General features: G+C 37.7%; 1 protein-coding gene across 5 annotated transcripts in view; it reads right to left on the bottom strand.

Annotated features, from left to right (window-relative positions):
• TRMT9B (tRNA methyltransferase 9B (putative)) overlaps positions 1-21,894 on the bottom strand; it is a 119,909-nt gene that overhangs the window by 82,006 nt on the left and 16,009 nt on the right. For 3 of the 5 annotated variants that reach the window (XM_032686970.1, XM_032686972.1, XM_032686968.1), the window contains exons 3-4: positions 17,356-17,440; positions 14,266-14,355 (exon numbers count right to left, since the gene is read on the bottom strand). The gene's annotated coding sequence lies outside the window, so the exon portion shown is untranslated. Of the gene's footprint in view, positions 1-14,088; positions 14,356-17,355; positions 17,441-21,894 lie in introns of all 5 variants that reach the window. The other 2 variants (XM_032686969.1, XM_032686973.1) reach the window with 2 other exon arrangements.

Raw genomic sequence — 21,894 nt, 5'->3', positions numbered from 1 at the left:
GTGACCTTAAAGCAAGACTCGTGTTTCACTTTTGCGCCATAGGAGAACATTTAACCTTTCAATACTACTGGATCTAAATTACTGCATAATGGTGGATCACTTCTAGCAAGCTAATACATATGCTAATACAACTTCAGATTCTGAAGACAGCTTTGGACTAACAGTCTGCAGAAAACTGAATCTGTCTCTGAAATAACTTCCATGCCTATCAGCAGAACTGAACTCCTAGTCATCCAAGAGTTTTTCTCCTAAGCCTTCTGCCACAGCAACAGACATTCTTTGTCACATCCAGAAAGTGACTTGAACCTTTAGCAGACTTATGAACTGGGCATGGAATCAGTGCTGGAAACTGCTAAACAGGGATGAGGTTTGGACACTGCACAGAAAGGAACATCCATCACTGGAAATGTTCTACTAGAGACACATTTCTATCCCTCTGTATGGGTGCTGGTGATTCTGGAGAGAGCCCTCCCCACAGCGCTGTGGGAAGGCCCCACTAGCACTGACTCCCCTTTCTCACACAAGCTGTTTTTAAGCTGAGCCACTACCACTTGTCTCCCACATGAGCTATGGATCCTGATGCTCTGTGACTGTGCCTGGCCACCAGCCCTGCGGTGGGCTCACACCCAGACCCCGACACACAGGCTGACTGTCTGGCCTGGCCTCAGCCCTGACTCTTCACTATGGGCTTGCCTGGTGATTCCTGGGCAATGCCTTACCCTGGGTGCCTGACCAGACCTGCCCTGCTCACCATGCCCAGACACCATAGTCCTGCTCCCTGTCTATCCAGGCACCTCCCTCTGCTGGGCCTTGCAACCATGCTCGGCTTCTGGCTCACCTCCCATTGCAGAGCAGTTGGCCCTCACTGCTCTCTACACTTCTGTTAAACCAGACCGTATAACAAACTAATCACACAGTTATGCAGGATGACAACTTTCTATAAAGACTGAAGTTCAGCTATGTGGCCTGGGATTATAGTTGGGTGGGCAATATATAACGTCCAAGTTGTCCTTACATAGAAAAACAACACAGGACGTGTGGTTTCTTGACTGAAGTGAAACCCAATGGATAACTTTTCTGAGATTTGATCTGAACATAAATACTGGAGAAGTAAGATATTTGTTCAAAACCAGTGATTTAGCATTTTGTAACTTGTAACGTAGTTCCAGCTCCACAGATGAATGCTCTTCTGTGACTGTAATACTATGCTGAAGAAAAAATTACAATAGATGTTCATTGTGAATCCAAAATGCTTTTTCCAATCAACCTTCAAATCTTTTCCAATCCTAGAAAGTCCACTTTGGCCACCCACTGCAGGGTTGTTTTTTTTTAAGAGTGCAAATTTCTCAACTCTTCAGCATATTGCAGGTCAGGTCTCCTCCCCTATGCTTACAGACACCAGACTTATTCTCATCTGAGGAATACATCCACCCTGAGTCATGGGATAGGGGATGGGCCACAGCAACAAAGCATAATCAAGGAGTGCTGTCAGGGTTATCATCATTTCCAGACACTATCTCATTCTGTGGAAAACAAAGTATCCTGCATTTTGAGAGAGAATGGAAGCTCTCAGAGATTTACTTGTTTTGATCAAGTCAGTACCTGAAGGAGAACCTACAAGAATCATAGAACCATAGAAAGGCTTGGGTTGGAAAGGACCTCAAAGATGATCTAGTTCCAACCCCTCCACCATGGGCAGGGATGTCACCCACTAGACCAGGTTGCTCAGGGGCCCATCCAACCTGGCCTTGAACATCCCCAGGGATGGGACATCCACAACTTCTCTGGGCAACCTGTTCCAATGTCTCATCACCCTCACAGTAAAGAGGTTTTTTCCTAAAATCTAATCTAAATCTCTCATCTTGTAGTTTAAAACCATTCTCCCTTGTCCCATCACTATCTGCCCTCGTAAAAAGTCACTCTCCCTCTTTTTCGTAAGTCCCCTTTAAGTACTAAAAGGCTGAAATGAGGTCTCCCAGGAACCTTCCCTTCTCCAAGATGCCATTCTTTTCTGTCTCAGAGACTTGGTGTGCTTGGGGAGAATAAACACATCCAGCTTCTTTAATAAAGGTTTCTGGGATTATAAGGGAGCAAAGAGGCTCAAAGGAACAGGCAAACCATAAAATATTTCATTCCTACCAAGCAGCAGTCAGAACCGGGTGTCCAGCCTGAGAATATTCATAAGGTGCAGTTCCTTCAGAGTTACACGGTGTATCTTGAAATCAGTTATATAAATTACTTGTGTGGAAGACATTATCCAATGAACAGAAGAGGTTCACTGGCATAGGGCAAAGCTTTTGGCAGAATACAAGTGTACCTAGTCATGCTACAACAGGAACCTACATCTTTTCTTTGATCTGACCAATTTTTTAATAATACAACCTATTTTTTGAGCTATTCTCTTGAAGTTGAAAAGGAGCTAAAACCACCATAGGTCAAGTGAAACCACGCCCCTGATTTCCTACATAAAGTTTTTCAATTGCAACTTGGTGTAATTTTTTCAAATTTGAATTATTATTAAAGTAAAAAGACCACTAAAAGTCTTCAGGAAAATTATTTTCTCTTCTTAATGTAGCAAGGATCTCCTTAAACTCTGGTAGTAGAATTAAGCTTTCAGTTAATATTTACTCTCAAACTGGTTCTTAAACTAAAAACTTTATATTTGCTATGCTCATATGTAATGTAGGCTTCTAAATATGTAATAGCTATGAGATTAGCAAACTAGAAGATGTACATTTGGATGCAAAATATCTATAAAACATCTCAACATCTAAAAAGAAAATTATAAAGTTTTAAGAACAGCTTCTAGTAAATAAAGCAGAACATGAAGTAGATGTTATCAACAAATTTACAAAGCCTCCAAGTTTTCCTTACTACTGAAGGTTTGATACTTTGGAGCAAGAATTTCCAAAGTTTTATTAATGGCAAGACTCTTTATAGATGGGAAGTCAGGCAAGGGGCCGCAATAACAACATTTAAAGTGAAGCATCACCATAGTTCTGGTTAACTCTAGAAGAGGCAATGCTGCAGTTTTTGATGTCATAAAGACTAGTAAGAAAGGCTGGAGAAGCAGCTGAAGTCTCGAAGGTATGTGTCCCATCTCAGGATGACATTTCTTGACAGACACAGTGTTTCTGCCTCTAACTTTCACAGCCCCTACCCTGGGAGGAACCAGACAATAACAAAGGCCCAGCACTGTCTTGGTTCTCTCCAGACAATGACGACAGTTAAAGAAACACTTGAAGAAATTCTGTTTCAAGAGCCCCTGCTCAGTAGGTCCACTAAAAATATTATAATGAGATTATTATATTTTTTCATTTAAAAACCCTAAAAGGTCATCTTCTATGCCATAAAAGAGGCTAATTTTTCAATGACCCTGAACTAATATTGACATGGTATCTCCAAATGTACTTTCTAAAGAGAGAATTTCCTCTTTTACCAGATTTATATGTTTTATAAAATGTACTATTTCCTTTTAAAAACTGATAACCATAACTAAAGCCTACTATCATCCTTTTAAAACATTTAAAAGAAAGTCTGTAAAATGTTACAATAATATCTACACAAAAAGCTAGTTTGAGAGTTTGACAGCAACTGTGTATTTCGAAAACCAAACATTTTTATACATTAGGTGACTGTGATCTCTTCTTGTCTATATTAAGATTTATTTGTTTTCTCAAGTAATAAAAAAGAACTGAAGGAACAACAAATGGTACTATTAATATACAAACTATCCATATAGTTTGAGTTTATATCTTTCTTTATCTTTTCTCCTCTCTCACTTTATTCCCTGATTCTATTAGCAAGTCAACTTTTGCACTTGTTGGTGCGTGGAAAAGATTATACACATAAACCAATTAGAGGATTGGAAGTGCATTCCTCCTATAAGCTAGAAAACTAGTTTACTCATGGTGAATGAGCTAATTGAGTACTAACAAGCTGGCAAGCTTTTTATATACCACGACAGACAACTAGAATAGTCAGGCACAGAATCTAATCTATTACATAAGCATTACACAAGGACATTAACTGGCTCTTTCCTGCAGCAATGCCAAATCTAATTCAGATATGCTCTGGGTTTCATTATATCACATCCTGTGTTAGCAGTTAATATGGAAGACATAACTGACACAGGTTATGTGTAAGAACTTATGCCAAATAAAGCATATTTCTGAAGAAGCTGTCAAGGTACTAAAAGCTAACATTGTAGTTCCACTGCACTTTTCTCGAGGTCAGAAAATTACTATGAATACTGGACTTCCTCCATTAAATTTTTATCAGAGTAAGCATTTACCTAATGATCTCAAAAAGCAATAAATTCTATTCTAGAAATTGATGAGCCTCAAAAGATCAGGAGATCTAGTTTAGAATGGAGCTTATTGTCAGAGATCAGCTGATGTATCAAGCCCACACTTAGCTCCTGCCCAAAGTGAATCCTTCTGTCAAACGTCACTAATATATTAACAAGTAGCTCTTGTACAAATGTTCCCCCTTAACCTCTGCTAAATCCTGCTTATCCCTGGAACATGTCCCTGATGACAAGGTTGAGCAGCTGGAGAAATTATGGCTCTGTTTTTTCATTTAACTGGAAAGGTTTTCAAAGAAATAATTAAACAATAAAGCAAACTGCACTTGGTGGACATGTTTTTCTGAAATCTATGAGATAAAATCCTAAGTCTGAAAATGTCAAAGGCAGGGCTCCCTTGACAAAAAATAGTAGCAGTGGCCACGGCAGATCAACAGATTCAAAGGCAGATTAAAAGGAGAGAGCAGAAGAAGCAGCCTCTGAACATGGGTGTAATGTCAATGAAATAGACGTATTTTCCATCATCTACCTTTGGCTTTGCAAGGTCCTAGTTCCTTAGGAGTTCTACATAAATTGTGTACTCATACTTTTAAGAGAAAAAAAAAAAATACAGGATGGGAGAGGGAATGGTAATTGGTCTCTGCATTTGCCTTGCTTCCTTTCTGTCATATACATTTTTAATCCAAGTTTTTTACCGATCAGGCTTCTATAGAAAAATTAAATACATAAATTGTGAAGAACATGCTGTCCAGAGTGAACATCAGAAAGCATTAAAGAGGGAAAAATGCTCTTGTATTCATCCTAACTTCAATAAATTGAGTCTCTAATCTTTGTTTGTGTTAGAAATCAGATCAGATACGGATCTAAGATTCACAAGACTTTCTAGCGAAATAAAATGCGAGAAAAAACAAGCAAACCAAAGCTCTAATTTAACTGCTATAGCCCTAGGATTTAAACAGCAATAGGAGTACAACAAGCCTAAAAACACAGAAAGATCAAAGAAAAAGCACTGTAGTGAGTCAAGGATGCAGTGAGCATAGGCATGTTGTCAAGGCCAGACTCAGCAATCAGAATCAGTCCAATTCCTTAAAGAGTGACACCAGTTTGGCTAACAAAATAGAAGCAACAACAAACATGTTAGCTAACCTCTCTTTCGAATGATTATCATGCTGAATAAGCATATGTGATCTGAGGGATTACATCTGGTTTAGATCAACAATGAGAGACAAAGGAATCCCCTGGTGTATCTAACGGGGATGAGAGGACATCTATTCCAGAAGTCTTACAGCTGCTTACATAAAATTATTCAGTAAAAATAAGTTCCACGCCATACCATGGTGTTATTTTTCAGAATGCACAATCTCACTCAAACGGTAGAACAAAAGTGAATCAGCAAATAATTTCAGAAGAGGCCTGTACAATCTAATCCTGCACTGTGAATGTGGGAGATGAAAGAAAGTATTAACAGAAACAAGATAGCATATGGGGCTGAGAGATATGCAAATATTAGAAAAATCACAAATAACCTCGTACATTAGATACAGGACTATGGTTTTCCAAGTCCCTATATAAAGATACACCATCTTCTGAGAATGCCCAGATACAAGAGAAAAAAATATTGCAGAATGTCTAGAAACAGTATCTTCCTAAACCAGTACCAACACAAAACAATCCAGAAAGGAGACTGTAATATATAATAAAGAAAAGAAATAAAAGAAGAACAAAAACCCCAGCTCTAATAGTATTACAAACAGTGACAGCTAATGGTTTTGACCAGCAAATGACACACTGCACCAGAAATGCCTTCAAAAAACAGGGTACACCACTGTCTGCTTATGTAAGCATCCAACTGAAGCTACTTTTCAGGAACAAGTCTTAAAATGTACACTATATTTTCCTTCAGCCATGAGGGGTAATCAGCAAGAACTATGTCTCTTGGGAAAATATGAACTAGATGCCAAAGCAAAATTGACTGTAGAACCGTGAGATCAGAATCTTTCCATAGGAAAATAAAACCAGTAAGACAACGCAGAAAAATAAAATTGCCAACAGTATCTATTAAATTTGAAATTAATCTGGGTGTTCCAGAGTTAAAACATTATTTCCCAAGAGATCTATATATACTGTGCTTTACCTGAATGTTGAACAATCAAAATGCTAAGCACTATTACAAGGAGAGACTCAGTGGACGTAACTTAAATCAGAAGAATATTTCCAAAATTACTCTTAGGTCTGTGTACAACAGAAGAAGAACTAAAGCAACACCATTTGTCCTGTCATCACAAAACAATGACTCTCTCTTCTCTTCCTTTTTGTTTTCTTTCTTCTACTGCAAGAATGAAAATAGAAACTAGCCGCCTGAAACAGATGCACCAAGTTCTTAAGAGGTAAATTAAATTAGGGATATGCAAGCATGGTAGTTGTCACAACAGCAAATTCTAAGATTCAGGATGGTATTCAATTAAAGATAACTAGGCTTTCAGAAACATCACACGATGCCTGCACATTATGCCAGTTCTGAACTTACTAAAAAAAAAATCCTCCAGTGCAATTGCGGAATTTCACCTGATTCCTTACACTACAAACTTTGTATATTTTTTAGTGGGAGAGCAACTAGCAGCATATTCCTTAACAGCATTCTTCAAAACAGAGCAGCACTGAACACAAACAGAAAAAGCAGTTAAACCAGCCTAGCATGTTTTAGACATTTCTTGGTAGGCACTGAATTTTATACAGGGATTGACCTTAAACTACCAGTCACTCGTCCATATTCAAAATCCTAGGTGTCTCATAACATGAGATAAACCATATTCATAACAGATAATCTTTCATCTCTCAGTTGTTTATTGTATCAAACAACCTCATTATGGCTGATAAACTCTCCACTTCCGTGCCTGCAGTCACTTTGCAAGAGATGGAATAGAATAGAATTGTTCACAGAAGACATGATAAATGTATTATTCTTGTACTACAGGAAAATGTTTACCAAAAAACCCCAAAATTAAAAAGAAAGAGCAGATGGAATACTGAGCTAAGTCATAAACTACTGCAGAAAAGGCAGGACAAAGATAATGATCAGAACAGGATGAAGAAATTTCAGAACCAGTTCTGAAAATACATAGGCCAGTTCTCTGACAAAATTCCAAACTGCAAGGAGGGATATAAAAGATAAATAAAGAAAGAATTTGGAAGTTTGATGCATTTGCTCTCACAAGAGTAAGTGTAATTGAATTCTTAACTAGCATTTTCACAAACAGGCCATAGTAATAAGAAAAAATTATTTTCTCTATATCTGGCCAGCACAGCTAATTTTCAAAATTTTGTTTTTTAATTGCTGCAGTAATCAGGCTGTTCAACACTATTAACAATGTGGTGCTGACAATGAATTTTTTTTAACCTCCAATCACAAGAGCAAAAAGCTTCTGTCAGTTATCTTTAAATTTTCTCTTAGACCTTTGATTTTACATACACCACATCCAAACACATAACTTCTCTGAGTATATTCAGTATATTCAAAACAAAACAGGATTATTTATAAAGCATCATAATTTCATTTTGCCCAACTACCTTTTCACCTAGATTTTTTTCTGACTTCCTCACATCTAAAAAAGAAAAGGAATACTGATGTTTGAGGGAAAGACTAGAGAAAAAAGTGTCTGAGCAGCAGGAATGATTTTTGTCTTCCTTGATTAGCAAGCAAAGGAAAATTAGCTATCAAAACATGCATTGTTTTGAGGCATCTTCAGACAGATTTCAAATTTCTTTCCCTCTCTGTCATTATTAGTTTGGTAAGCAACATCTCACCTGCCCACACAAGATCCTCCAGATCCACTCCTGGTGAGGCAACATCCAACTGAATGGAATAAGGGAACTGGCCTCACATATTCCTGTTGGTCTGGCCACAATCTTAAAAATCCAAAATAGAAGTAAATAATTTTGAAGGAAAAATTTTAAGCAATATAGCCAAACCTTTGTAAGGCCACTGGCTTTGTGTCAGTCTTCAGAGTTTCATTATGCTTTAATAAAAAAAATAAATATCAGCATTAACTGGGTATGTTAGACATATTTTTTCAATCAAGTCAATTGCAATGTAGAACTGCTCAAACAGGAAACTTTACGAAAACTGAAAACAGACAGTCTTGCATTTATTGCAAACACAATGTTTTTCCACACATCCCAAACAAACTCTCCCCTTAGTCTCCAAAGCCTCACTTTCTGTAACGCTCTATAGGATTTCTACTCACTCCTCTTCCATGCCTCCTCCCATTTACTGTCTGCAAGACAAATTTTCAATTTAATCTCCATAAGATAACTGAGACACACTTTGGAAAATCCAGGATTTCATAATTTAAGTGTCTCTAAAATAAAATTCATAATAGAACAGCTTTCCTATCTATTATCTGAGCTCTGCAACCGCAGACAAACAATATAGCAGCAATTTATATCCATGGAAAGATGGAGAAAATAATCCTGGAAACCATTTCCAAGCACATGAAGGGAAAGAGGGTGATTGAGAGCAGTCAGCGTGGGTTTGCAAAGGGGAAATCACGCTTTACCAATCTGATAACCTTCTAAAATGAGGTGAATTAGCCTCTTGGATGCAGGGAGAGAGCAGCTAAAGCTGTTTACCTCAACTTTAGTAAGGCTGACCCTATAACATCCTCATAGACAAGCCGACAAGTTAAAGGCTAGATAATTACACAGTGAGAGAGATTGAAAATTGACTGAATGGCCAGGCTTGGAGGCTGGTGATCAGCAGCGCAAAGTCCAATTGGAGGCAAGTCACAAGTAGTGTAATCCAGGGATCATTATTGGGGCTAATACTGTTTAACAGTTTCACTAATGATCTGAATGATGTGACGGAGTGCAGCTCAGCAAGTTCACAGATGAAAAACTGGAAGGAGTGGCTGAAACACCATGTGGTTGTGCTACCACTCAGTGGGACCTTGACAAGTTGGAGAACTGGTTCAAGAGGAACCTCATGAATGTTAGTAAGGGGAAATGCAAAGTCCCGAAGAAGACTGTGAAGAAGAATAAACTCAGGCATCATATACACTAGGGGTCAACCTGCTGGAAAGCAGCTCTGCAGAGAAGGCCCCTGGCGTCCCGGTGGACAACAAGCTGACCATGAACCAGCAGTGCACCTTCAGAGAAACAAAGGCCAACACCATCCCGGGCTATGAAGAGCAATGCCTACAGGTCAAAGGAAGTGATCCTTCCCCTCTGTTCAGCACTGGTCATAATTTGGAGCACTGCATGACCAGGTCTGGGCTCCCAAGTACAAGAGAGACATGGACTTAATGGAATGAGTCCAGCACAAAGACGATTAAGGGACTGAAGCATCTCTTGTATGAGGAGAGGCTGAAAAAGAGGAAAAAGGAGGAAAAAGCTCAGGTTCATCAATGGGCATAATGGGTTGTGGGGGTATAGTTCAGTGGCAGAGCATCATCCATACTCATCATGAGGGAAGTTGTACTAGAAGAACTTTAAAGGTCTCTTCCAACCCAAGCTATTCTATAATTCTATAAATACTTGATGCGAGGAAACAAGGATGAGGGAGCCAGACTTTCCAGTATTGGCCAGCATCAGGTCAAGTTGCAATGGGCACAAAGAAAAACACAGGAGAGTTCATCTGAATACGACACTTTTTTACTGTGTGAGTGGTCAAATACCGGCACAGGTTGCCCAGAGAGGCTCTGGAATATCCACCTGTGGCGATATTAAAAATCTAATGACCACAGTTCTGGACAACTGGTTCTAGCTTACACTGCTTGAGCATGGGGGTTAGTCTAAATGATCTCAAGAGTTCCCTTTCAAACGACATGATTCTGTGATTCTCTTGACATACATTAAGACTAGAAACAGTTTTTCCCAAGTGCAAGGCAACGGTCCCTAGTAGCAGAGGATTGGTTGCCAGAAGAGAGACTTTCCAACCTGCCTATCTGACATAGGCACATGAATGAATAAGTGAAGTTGATGAGTCAAGGATATCCTAAAAGCAGAATAGGGTGTTTTCAGATAAACCCCTGGGCTATTGTCCCTGCTTATATTAAAAGGAGATTGGTAAGGACATGCTTTGAAGAGTTCTATTACTGAGTGGATAATTATATAAGTTGCATACTGTACTACTGCAATTTTAATAGGGAACACACTGTCAACACCATCTTTATAGGCAGCAGACTACAATCCCCAGGCAAGATAAAATCTGCTTTTTTCACCAAGTTTCTGCAGGCATTGTGGAGCAAGCTGACTTGGAAACTGCTGCCTAGTGCCTAGAGGAAGATAATTCTTACAGCTTGCTTCACAGGCCTGGTTGGAAGTCAGCTGAAACTTGGGAGGAACCAGAAGCGGATGACTTGCTGATTTGTGTTACCTTGTCTCTTTGCTTTATGCTTTTGCCTTGTTAGCAAGGGAGCAGGTTTTAAAATCATACCTAACTTATTTTCCAAGACCTTGAGAAACTATGACTTTGATACTGTGGGTTTTGGCATGGCTGAAAAAACCAGGAAAGTGCTTGATATTTCAATTCCAAAATGTTATCTCTGCATAATCTAGAGTATGAATTTATAAAAGGCTGGCTGTTACATGTTATGCAACTCTAACCCAATATTTAATTGCATTTAAGGAATTTTGCACTCAGTAAAGGGATATAAACTGAGAATTACCCATACAGACAGGCTTTACAGCAGAACAGCCCATACCCCACATTATCACCTATAATTTAATTAAACAAATAATTGCTGCTAGAATATTGCAATACTTGTCAGATCATTCATCATCTGCTGTTTTATCAGCAATGATATAAAAATTAGCCAACAACCATCATTACTTATGTATATTTAGGAGGAGGTTAATTTCAACCAATCAAAAGGGATTTCATAATTAAAATAGTTAAAGATGTGCAGGAATCCTGACACTTCAAAAATTCTAAAATTATGTGCATGGGAAAGGTAAGAGATTGTACATACAAGTGATGAGGTATTCTCTTTATACATAAAAATAGAGCTGAAAAGCTGAAGATTTACATAAATGGATTAGGAAAGCTGTAGATTTCTCTCCCATTTGCTTTGTTTGCAGATTTTACAGTGCCTTGATGTTACAGCAATAAACCAGGATGACTGTGTTTAGCCCATTTACTTTCTCTTGCAAGGACAAATCCACGTTAACCATCTCTACATAAGGAAGAACAGAACAAAAGACCACTGCAGCAAAGTATCAACACAAGGGTTGGATGATTTAATACAAACTGTGTTGTCTGGCAGGAACTTGCAGTATCTGGAGCCACACTTTCTAGTTTTGGCATGGCAGGGAATATACTGCCCTGTTCTCAAAAACTCATATAACTTTATTATGAAATGCCAATATCAGAATAATCTGCCAACCACATTTTAAAACCACAGTATTTACAAAGTGATGTAAGATGAATTCCACTTCGATTTCAGATTCACAATATACAAGAAGGTTTCTCGTATTGTCTACTTTTAAGGCAACAAAATATTTTTAAGTTATGATAGTTCTCTACATACACAACATGTCCTAGAAGAAACAGTAAGAAACTTAACATATGCTCTGAGCTCTGCAAAATGCCAATCCCTGCTCTGTAATATGCTACCTACTAAGAAATAGGCTTTAAAATACCTGGTGATAGAGAGAGGGTGACAAGAAACATAGAATAAGAGACAGAATTTCTTCATAGTTACTTTCACTAGAAAACATGCAAAGACATCAACAAAGTAATATTGATTGCAGTATAACTAATTCACTAATATCACAATATATCACAGTATGACTAATAGGTTGCCCAGAGAAGCTGTGGATGCCCCATCCTTGGCGGTGTTCAAGGCCAGGTTGGATGGGGCTTTAGTGGGGGGTGTCCCTGCCCACAGCAGGGGGGTTAGAAATAGATGATATCTAAGGTCCCTTCAAACTCAAATCCTTCATGATTCTATGATTGTAATTCCCCCATGATTTTTACTCTCAAGATCTTTCATATTTTGCCACCCCATCCCAAAGGAGAAGGTAGTAAAAAAAACCATGAAGAGGAAATCAACAGCTCCTAAGCCCACATGGGTGGGGTGCTAAGGGGGCATAGAAGCACAAGCCAAACAGTGGCAGCTCAACAAGTTTTAAAATATTCTAGCTATATTTAAATAATGTGACAACTGCTTAATTTTGCAAGCATCAATACAGGTCAACCTTGACTGGAAGGCAAAGACATTCTACGTTTGTAATATCTACCTGAGTATGAGCTTAGTAAGCAGACCAAGATTTGAACAAATTTCACTGCTGAGAAGTCAGCAGGTACCACATTTAAACAGGGCATGCAAATGAAAGCTATTATTATTCTTTACTAATTGTTGAGTTTCCAAGTGACCTCAGTATTTTACTGTAAAAGACAGGAATAATGAATTATCTCAGGTTGAAATGTAAAATAAACGGGAGTATATCAGAGTATATTATAATTCATAGTTCCCAAACTACACTGTAACTCCTGATTTTTCAATCATCCTTTCCTCTTTAGAGTTTTATAAAGCCTCTTCAGAAACAGTTTTGTGATTGTGTTTATTCTGCCTGTTGAAGAAACTGTCCAGTCATTAACAGCTCAGTTTGTTGAGGTAACACTGACAACATGACATTTGATATTAGACAAAAATTGTAAATTTGATGTTAGAAAGTTTTGCCAGGTAAAATATATCGGTGCTATACTACTGAAATAATCTGTAAATAGTTCTTAAAACTGATATTAAAAAGTTATGGCAGTGCTATGCTGGCCACAGTGTTCTAAGTGTCTTCTCTAATAAGCAAGGAAATGCATAGTTTAATTTAATAGTGTAGCATGCCCTGAGGAGAGAAAAAGTATTTTCAACAAAGAGAAAACATCTGCAAAGACACTTATTTATAGAGCCATGTGATAAACAGACTCATGTGCTCATTAAGTTAAAAAAAAAATAACATTCTTTTCTGATGAATTAACAAAGCTACCATGTATCGTAACTTAATAAATCTGAGTTTCAAGATTTCTCATTTCAAGATTTCTCATGTATTTCTTTGGCTTTGCTTTCCTTTATGTATCAACCTTCTCAGTACTGTAACGTAATTCACTATTCTGGTTTGAAAAGCAGTCAGATGTGTTTTTAATTTCCACCACAAGCAAACTAAGCTTTGTTAACAAGTGGACTTTCTTCTGTATAGCACTTTTAAATCAAAGATTGCAAAGGTTAGCATGAGGAGAATCTACAGAGTCAGAGAACTGAAAAAACCCAAAATGACTATTTTTTATTTTATTTTCTTATGCAAGCATCACGGCTGAGATCCAGTTCTCCTACTCTGAAAGCTATTCTGAGTCAACAACACAGTAGACATTTTGGAGAAGTTACAACAAATGAAAAATATGAATTCTTATTACTGCATCTTATACCTTACAAAAAGGTTCTGTTTCAAGAAAATTTTCACCAAAAGTTATTCAGAAAATACTTGCAAAACCAGAATAACTAACAAAATATGATTTTTCCTTTGACTTTTTTGGACACCAAATATGCTGTCAGAAGGCAACTGGCTAAGCAACAACTAGCAGGGTCATACATGTTTGCAGATATAATGTTTAGAATTGTAGGCAGGAAAAAATAGAATAATTCAATAAAAATAAGGTAGATAATTCTCAGTCTGAAGAACAGGAAAAAGTTTCTCACATGTTTGGACTTCTGCTAAGGGACAGTTCGTCAAGGAATACAATTGCAACTCTCATTCTGGGGCATTTAAAGTTCAAAAGCTGAATTACTCACAGTAAAGCACAGGCAGGGAGAGGGACTGCAAGGCCCAAAGACCCATCTTGTCTTCCATGACTTTACAGCAAAGTTACTAGATGTGAGCTCCAGCTCATCTCCCAGGTTTAATGAAGAATCAGAATCAACTGTTACGGAATCACTAGTTTTTTAGACACGTTCCTCCTTCAGACATACCATAGCTTTGGTGAATGCAGATCACTCAACAGGAAAGTCAGGCAAGTTTTGTGGGACAAGTATTATCTTCTACAAGACCACCTGATGTAGCTGGAAAAAAAAGAAAACAACGAAGTTTAGGGCACACCATTATTTCTTCTGGTTTGAAAGGGCGAATAAAGGTTTGAACAAATGGATCCAAGTTTATTTTACCTATTTTTTAAAACTGCACAATTTCGAAGAAAAATGTGATTCCTCTATGGCAAGGGAGAGCCAATGAGGTAATTAATATGGCAAAGAACAACACAGAGAAACAGAACTACTACTGGTAATATTAGAGGTTCTTGTGAAAGACAAAGAAAGAAATTATGTGGAAATTATTACAGATGTTAAAAAAAATTAAACACAAATAACCAGCATGGAATTCAAATGTCATGAGACACAAAATTGATTACTGTTTCCAAGAAAATATCAAGAGAAATAATTTTTTTGGTAATTCCATTCCAGATGAAAGAGTGATTTATTAACGCTGAAGAATTGTACAATAACTGAGCCCTGAAACCACTCAGTAAATCATTTAACAGAGTTTGGCAAATAGTATCAGGAAATGCTTAAAAAATGTCTCTCCCCTTCAAGACACAAATCACTGCATTATGAGTCTGAGATACTAAAAAATTCTTTGTGTTAGCATTATTTATTACAAATAATAAATATGAACTATTCCAAATTTTATTTAATTTCAAGTTACTAAAAATTTTTCTACATTTTAAATTTATATCTTTTAATCTTCTTGTTTTATTTATTTTTCCCCAGAGTTAAACAGTTGATCACATACCAACTACAGGAGCTGACACGGAAATGTAAGGTACAGCAGGAAGCGACATAAGTAATTCCTTAGGTAATCTCTGATCCTCTATCAGGGTCAAAGCATGAAATTTCTAATAAAACACTATTTCAGAAACTAACATTTTTCAGATGAGACTAAGATTCTTGTCCTAACAGCTTCAGTAAATTTTAAGAAGTTATTGGAAGAGATACCCATTCCAATGTCAAGATGTGAATCTCATGTAAAGGTGTATTTTTTGTCTCTCAGATCTTTGCACTGCAGTATCAACTAGGCATTATGCATTAATTCATGTCCTAACAAGTCATGTTGCTGACATACAGCAGTTTGTTCCACCCCAAAGGGGGGGATGGGGGGGGGGCAAAAAACCTCAAGTGCATAATAAATTATTTAATAAATATATCTTGAGATGAAAGGTACATACAGAATGCAAGATAAAGACACATCTTAAAGGAAAAATGGCTTACAATACATACTGTTACAAGTATAATCAAAGCCCAGCTAGGCCTTCAAAGACTGAAGTCATACAAACACAACCTCAGAAAGTCCTTCAGCACTACTCCTGAAAGCTGTGTAATGGAGGTATGCTCCATGGTAAATCTTATTTTATTGCTCTGTAATGGTAGTATTTTTCAATGTTGTACTTAGCAGTGCTAACACCATTCAATAAAATCATTTAGTACTAAATAGGGCTGTGTGAGAAACACCAAATAGCACCATGACCAGGAAGGACACCTGTCAAACACGTCAACACTGTTTCCCTTATATATTCATCTTATAATGTGAACTCTGATTATATTTATATTCTGTTGCTGTAAATTAGTTTCCTCTAATCGATATGAAAAGTTGAAGTTTTTCTATGACTATTCTCTTTCCACAGCACTTTGCTCAGACAGCCATTGCTCCATTACTGATATTATTCCACCGAAAGCACATTATCATTGAATAAACATGAGCTGCCAGAAACTGTGGATTTGCACAGAGGCATTGGGAAATCTGTGAGTAGGGTTTATTATATGTAAGACAGACTGCACAAAGGATCACTACTCAATGAGCCAAAACTTAAGATCTTAAGAGTTGCTTAAGAATACTTTTTGAGAATACAGATCTCTAGGCTTTGCTAATATGAAAACCTTATTTGAAGTATAGTTTAGCTATGATAACTATGATTAGCTATGATTGTTTTATAAAGATTAGGGATTGATCAAAAAGAGTTCTTTCTACAAGTATCAAATACATATTTGTATTACTTAAATAGACTGTAAACCAACAATGTAATTTTTCTGACTAAAATCAAGTTAGAGGTGCTGTAAGGGTGCTGCAAGACACTAGAGAATACCTCAACATCTTAATTCTTCTTTTTATTCTTTTCCAATTCTTCACTGACACGCTCTTGCACGACAGCCTCCTATTTGCCTTTTTTTTTCTTTGTTATACATTTTCAGCTTGTACATCTCTCTGTAACTGAGTCAACTGGTTGCTAACACGTATTTAATTAATAATGTGAGAATGATGGATGCAGTTGCATTTTACAAGTTCCTGGAAAGCTGTGGAGTTTTGATGACCCAACATTCATCACAGACCTACACTTCTTTTGGCATTAGTTTTCTAACCAGAACTTGTTGGATAGGATTCCAACAAGCAGAGTGAACTCACATTGCAAACATCACCCTGAAATTCGTGCTTGGTAGCTAGCATGTCATATGTGTGGAATAGACAGTATTTGTGTGGTGAAAACAGTTTACTCATTTGGCACAAAAAGAGATGATAATGCCATTCATCAGAAAAACATACAGATGGCAGTTGGATTGTTCATATTCTATATTCTCTCTCTCAAGTAAAGTTGTCTTGTTTGCTTTTCATGATGATTCATCTGATGCTGCCTGGTGGGCAACTACAGTGCTAAAAGCCCTGTGGGCACAGAGAACACAGCCTGGCAGGCATTCCAGGACTTCTCTTATGTCCAAATTCACACTTTCAGTAAAAGCTAACACATGTCCAAATGCATTCTTGTCTATTCTGACTGCCTTTCCTGAGATGTCTGTGACATCTTTAATCCTGTTCTCATCAGGAAACATTTTATGCTTCTGTTCGAACATCAGTTCATAAATCTCACAAATCTCTTTTGAAAGAGGGATCATTCAGAAGACATTTCTTGAATTTACTGTATCTATTCTCTTGCTTGGTGTATGTTCAGTATGAGATCAGGAAAATCTGGAAGACTGACTGATTGACAGACTGACAAATTCTACCTAATTAGTACTCACCAGATTTAGCCCATCATCTTCAGCACTACAAGCAATATTCTACCAATGCAAGATCTTCCTTTTCTAATTCTAACTACCTGAAGATCTGCAAGAGTCAAAAAGAATTATTCAATGGTATTATGTCTCTCAACAAGTTTAAAGCTAAATCAAACCTGAAGTGAAAAAGGGATAGGATATAAACTACTAAAAAACTAAGCATGATATAAAAAAAGAGTGGATGTACAAGAAAAATAACATTATGGAGCACAATTTGCATTCTGAATACTGTCTTGGAAAAAAACCAAAACTGTGAAAGATTATTATACTCTAAAAACATCTGCCAAACAATACAAACAAATTACGTATTTAAGATAGGTTCACTTCAGAAGCAGTTTATCACCACCTGCAGTACCAGACTAAATAGGAGTAAATTTTTTAAAAAAAACCCACACTTAAAAAGACTTTCTCCCAGTTAGTTCCAACTACGGTTTTTTTTTAATGAAACCAAAACAATAAAAAAATTGTTTTAATACACTGCCATATAACAAATAGGTAATGTACCTACCAACCATGCCCACCACCACACACACTATATTGTTACAGTATCAGACATAAAAAAACATATTTGCTGTGGTTAAGCCAGAAATCAAGCCACAAAATGGCTTGTCCCATACAGCACAGGAGATCTACAAGAAAGGCAGGAGTAAAATTCAATTCTTGCAAAAGACCCTGTTATAACCACATCATCCCCTTTCGGAACTGCTGTAGTAAAAAAACTTAATACAGACTCTTTTTTTTCTTTTCAAAAAAAAGCTCTAACGTAGGAGCAAACACTTCTGAGTTTTTGAAATGCTTTCAGCTTTATGCTTGCCTAAATGTGAACAGAAGTTGCCCTATAAGTTTTAGAAATACTTGGCTAGACACCAAACACTGCACTTATGTAAGACCATATAATCACCTGACACTTGTAGCTGCCTCGCTGATTTTCCAAGAATTTTAATCCTCTTTTCCTGAAACTATCCCTTTAGTGAGAAAATATGTTTATTCTATTACTTATATGCTTGCTTTGCAGACAAACAGTTTCATTTATCAAACAGGAGAATAATATTTTCCATTCTCAAACATCAGAAATCAAGAGATTTCTTTATACAGCAAAGTATGAAGTGTGGCTTGTCATATACAAGGGCCGTTCCTCAACTGTGCACTCCCAGGCTGCTTTTACACATTTAAAAGCCTTTCTACGGAATAATGAAGCTTCTCAGCTCTTCCCTTCTGCCAAGCAGCCAGACCATTCATGCCAGGAAGTAAAGCACATGGCTGGTGCACTGCAATTAGGACACTGTGCAAAGAGCAGACCAGAGACAGCTGCTTGATGTTTGGAGGCAGAAGTAACTTGAACTTTTATTATCAGACATTTTGGTTTTATAGAATGTTTAAATATATAACTAACCTACTCACTTTGCTTTAATTTGATTTTTATGTTAGATAAAATCCTTAGCCCCATGAAGTCAATGGAAGTTTCAACTTCAGACTTGGCAACTATGTGACTATACAATTGGAGCTGTTAATTAAAAATGATTCTGGTGTCTGTTTTTCACATTTGTAATTTACACTTACACCCTTTTTAATAATTAAATGTCCTAAAGTGACAAAAAAATGTATCAAGAAGTGTATAAACCATGAATTGCAGGAAGTTGGAACAATACTGCAGGGAATTACTACTTCAAAAAGGATTATGGCATGCTTTTCTTACAACAACGGAATAACAGATTGGTTTAGATTGGAAGGGACTGCTGGAGGTCTTTGGTCCACTCTCTGATTGAGGAGAGTTACCTACAGCAGGTTGTTCAGGCCATATTTGCTCAGGTTTTTAATATTTCCAAGGATGAAGACTCAACAAGCCGTCTGGAAAACCTGTTCCAGAGTTTGACCACCCTCAAAGTAAAAAATATTTTCCTTATTTTTTATTTCAGTTTGTGCTCATTGCCTCTTGTTCTGTAACTTCTTTGCAGTGGTGTCACCTTGTACTTGTACATATATTGGCAGAATATTTGGAAATCTCCACTGGTACAAAACCACCAGCATAACTCCAGCTGTACAAAAGATCACTCAAAACATAATTCACTGTCAATAACTAGTTTGTCAAGGCAAATTTAAATTCCCACCATACTCCTACATAAGCACTTCCTACTATTACTTCTGCAAGCAGTTTTTCCCTAAAAAAACCATCTATCTCATAACACTTCTACACTATCTGAGGTTCCAGAAACCAGAAAGGGCTTGTCATACAAAAGGGGTGGAGGGTGGGTGATGAAATAAACTGTGCCTAGAAAGTCAGAGAAAATTCTTAGAAAAGTTTTACTTTTGTAGCAGCATGATCCATAAAGTAGGAGGAAAAGGAGGACAGCATGAAATCAGTGGCTGGGAAGAGCTACTGAAAACTTTCGAGCAACTACTGTTCTGTGCTTTCCAACACTTTCCTCCCTTAACATCAGCAAAGCAGCAAGAGGAAGGTACAAGAGGCTGTACACGGTGCTGCAGCTCTTGCACAGATGGAACAAAGCAACTGCTCCCAGCAGTCACTGGCATGTGCTTCCTTTGCCTGTGTCCAAACGCAGACTTCCGTGGAAATTTCTCTAGTGAAAAACCAGCTGGTAGTTTATGGCTACACCAGGCCTTTCAGTGTCCTAGCAATTGTGCAGATACAACAGCTGAGGTAAGACAAGAGCAAAAGGCACAGAATAGTGCACAGGGACTTAATTGCCACTTTGTCCCATTCTGCTCTGACACAACACAACTAGAAGCCACTGAAGGATGTGTTAAGGAAGCTTTCCTGTCTGACCATCCAGAAGCCACTCTGGCAGTCACACGTGCAACAGCAGAGTGGGATCGAGGTGTCTTCACAGCTACACACCCCACATTCACAGAGTCAGACCAAGTTTCCTTACCAGCTCGACTCCAGGTTTTCCCACAGCAGAACCTCAGGCCTCTGGGTATCCCTAAAATATTTTAATCATGGTGCAACAACAGAATAACAACTCAAGCTGGTGCCTCCAAGGAGGGGTCCAAACAAAAGAAACCCTGGGCTTTTATACCCTCCCAGTCTAACTGCGATACAGTCTGGGGTCTTCCAGCTGTGCCTGCAGCTCTTGCTGTGCCTCCAAGAGTCTGGTCACCTGGCTAGGCCACAGGTCCTCGTGCTCTTTGTTATTGTTTTCTCCATCTCATATGAAACATTGTTCCCAACTAGTCTAGTAAACACTAAATAAAGCATGTTACATCAGCTGTTTCTAAATAAATATGAGTAATTCCAATTTTAGGGATGTGTGTTTGTGTGTCTGTCTGTATCTTGACTGAGTGGTCAAAAATTAAAAAAAAAAATAACTTTTTTCCTATCTGGAATGAAAGAAAAACAGAAATTGGATGCTGCCTTAGAAAAAGAACTTCCTCATTTCATTCAGCACTACCTTACACCTTCCATGAAAACAATGGAATTTTTAATAAGCATCATGAATTTCCTTCACAATTAATTTTTAATTGGTCTTGAGCATCTTCACAGACTTTTTTTGTAGGGCCTGATCCTAACTCCAAGAGCAAGGAGTGGAACTACAAGACTGTCTCCACTGCAGGGGAAATAGCAGTGTCTTCTCAAAGCAGTATGTACATTTTGATAGGGCAGTGCTGGTAGTTTGCAATATGGATTAAAGCAGGACTACAGACAAGCACAGATAATCATAATGACACTAACACTGATTGCTTTAGAGGGAAGCTCACACACTCTATAAACAGTTCAAAAATGTCTTTTCTACAACCTCTAATATGCAGTAGTGACCCTGACCAGAAGACCACTGTACACCAAGAAGCCAGTGACCCACACAGCAGTTAAGCAGAGTAGGTCCACAAGCCCCGTGCTGCACACCCAGTTTGGTCTTCAGACTTCCATTGTGCAGCACCTTCCCCCTGGCTGCAGGATAAACTCAACCAGCACACTGCAACCAACAGCTCCTGCTCGGTACCAGTGATTCCACCACCTGCATGTCCTTTCCCGTATCTAAAAGTGCAAGCAGTTTCTGTTTCCCTTCTGGCAGACAATACAAATTATGAAGCAATGAATCAAGCTGTTTACTTGTAAGAAGAGCCTATAATAGCTCAAATAACTAAAAGGGGGCAAGCCTTTGAAAATAGGACCTGCACAGCACACTTCTCACCAATCGCAGGGAAGATAATCTGCTGACATTTTTGGAATGCAGAAAAGCACACTGTACCACTTTTACAGACAGAAGTACAAACAGGGGTAAAAGCAGTAATTTTTTTTTTATTATTTAAGGCAGTTATTACTCTCTTCATTTAAAACTCTTCTTGATTTTGTTTCAGAAAACACTAAGTCTTAGAGAAGCTAATGCAAATGTTTTAAAAAAGGTTATAAATACATTGTTCTGAGGTATAATACACATATTTTTATGTATATATTTTATTTCAATAGGATAATCATATGAGAATTGTAGGAATGAGGTAAGCAGTGGAAACAATAGTGGAATCTAAGGTAAAACTCAGTATTCC

The sequence above is a fragment of the Chiroxiphia lanceolata genome, chromosome 4 (assembly GCF_009829145.1).
Source record: "Chiroxiphia lanceolata isolate bChiLan1 chromosome 4, bChiLan1.pri, whole genome shotgun sequence".
Lineage (NCBI taxonomy): Eukaryota > Metazoa > Chordata > Aves > Passeriformes > Pipridae > Chiroxiphia > Chiroxiphia lanceolata.
The sequence above is the reverse complement of the archived record's forward strand: the minus strand, read 5'-3'. Positions and strand labels throughout refer to the sequence as shown.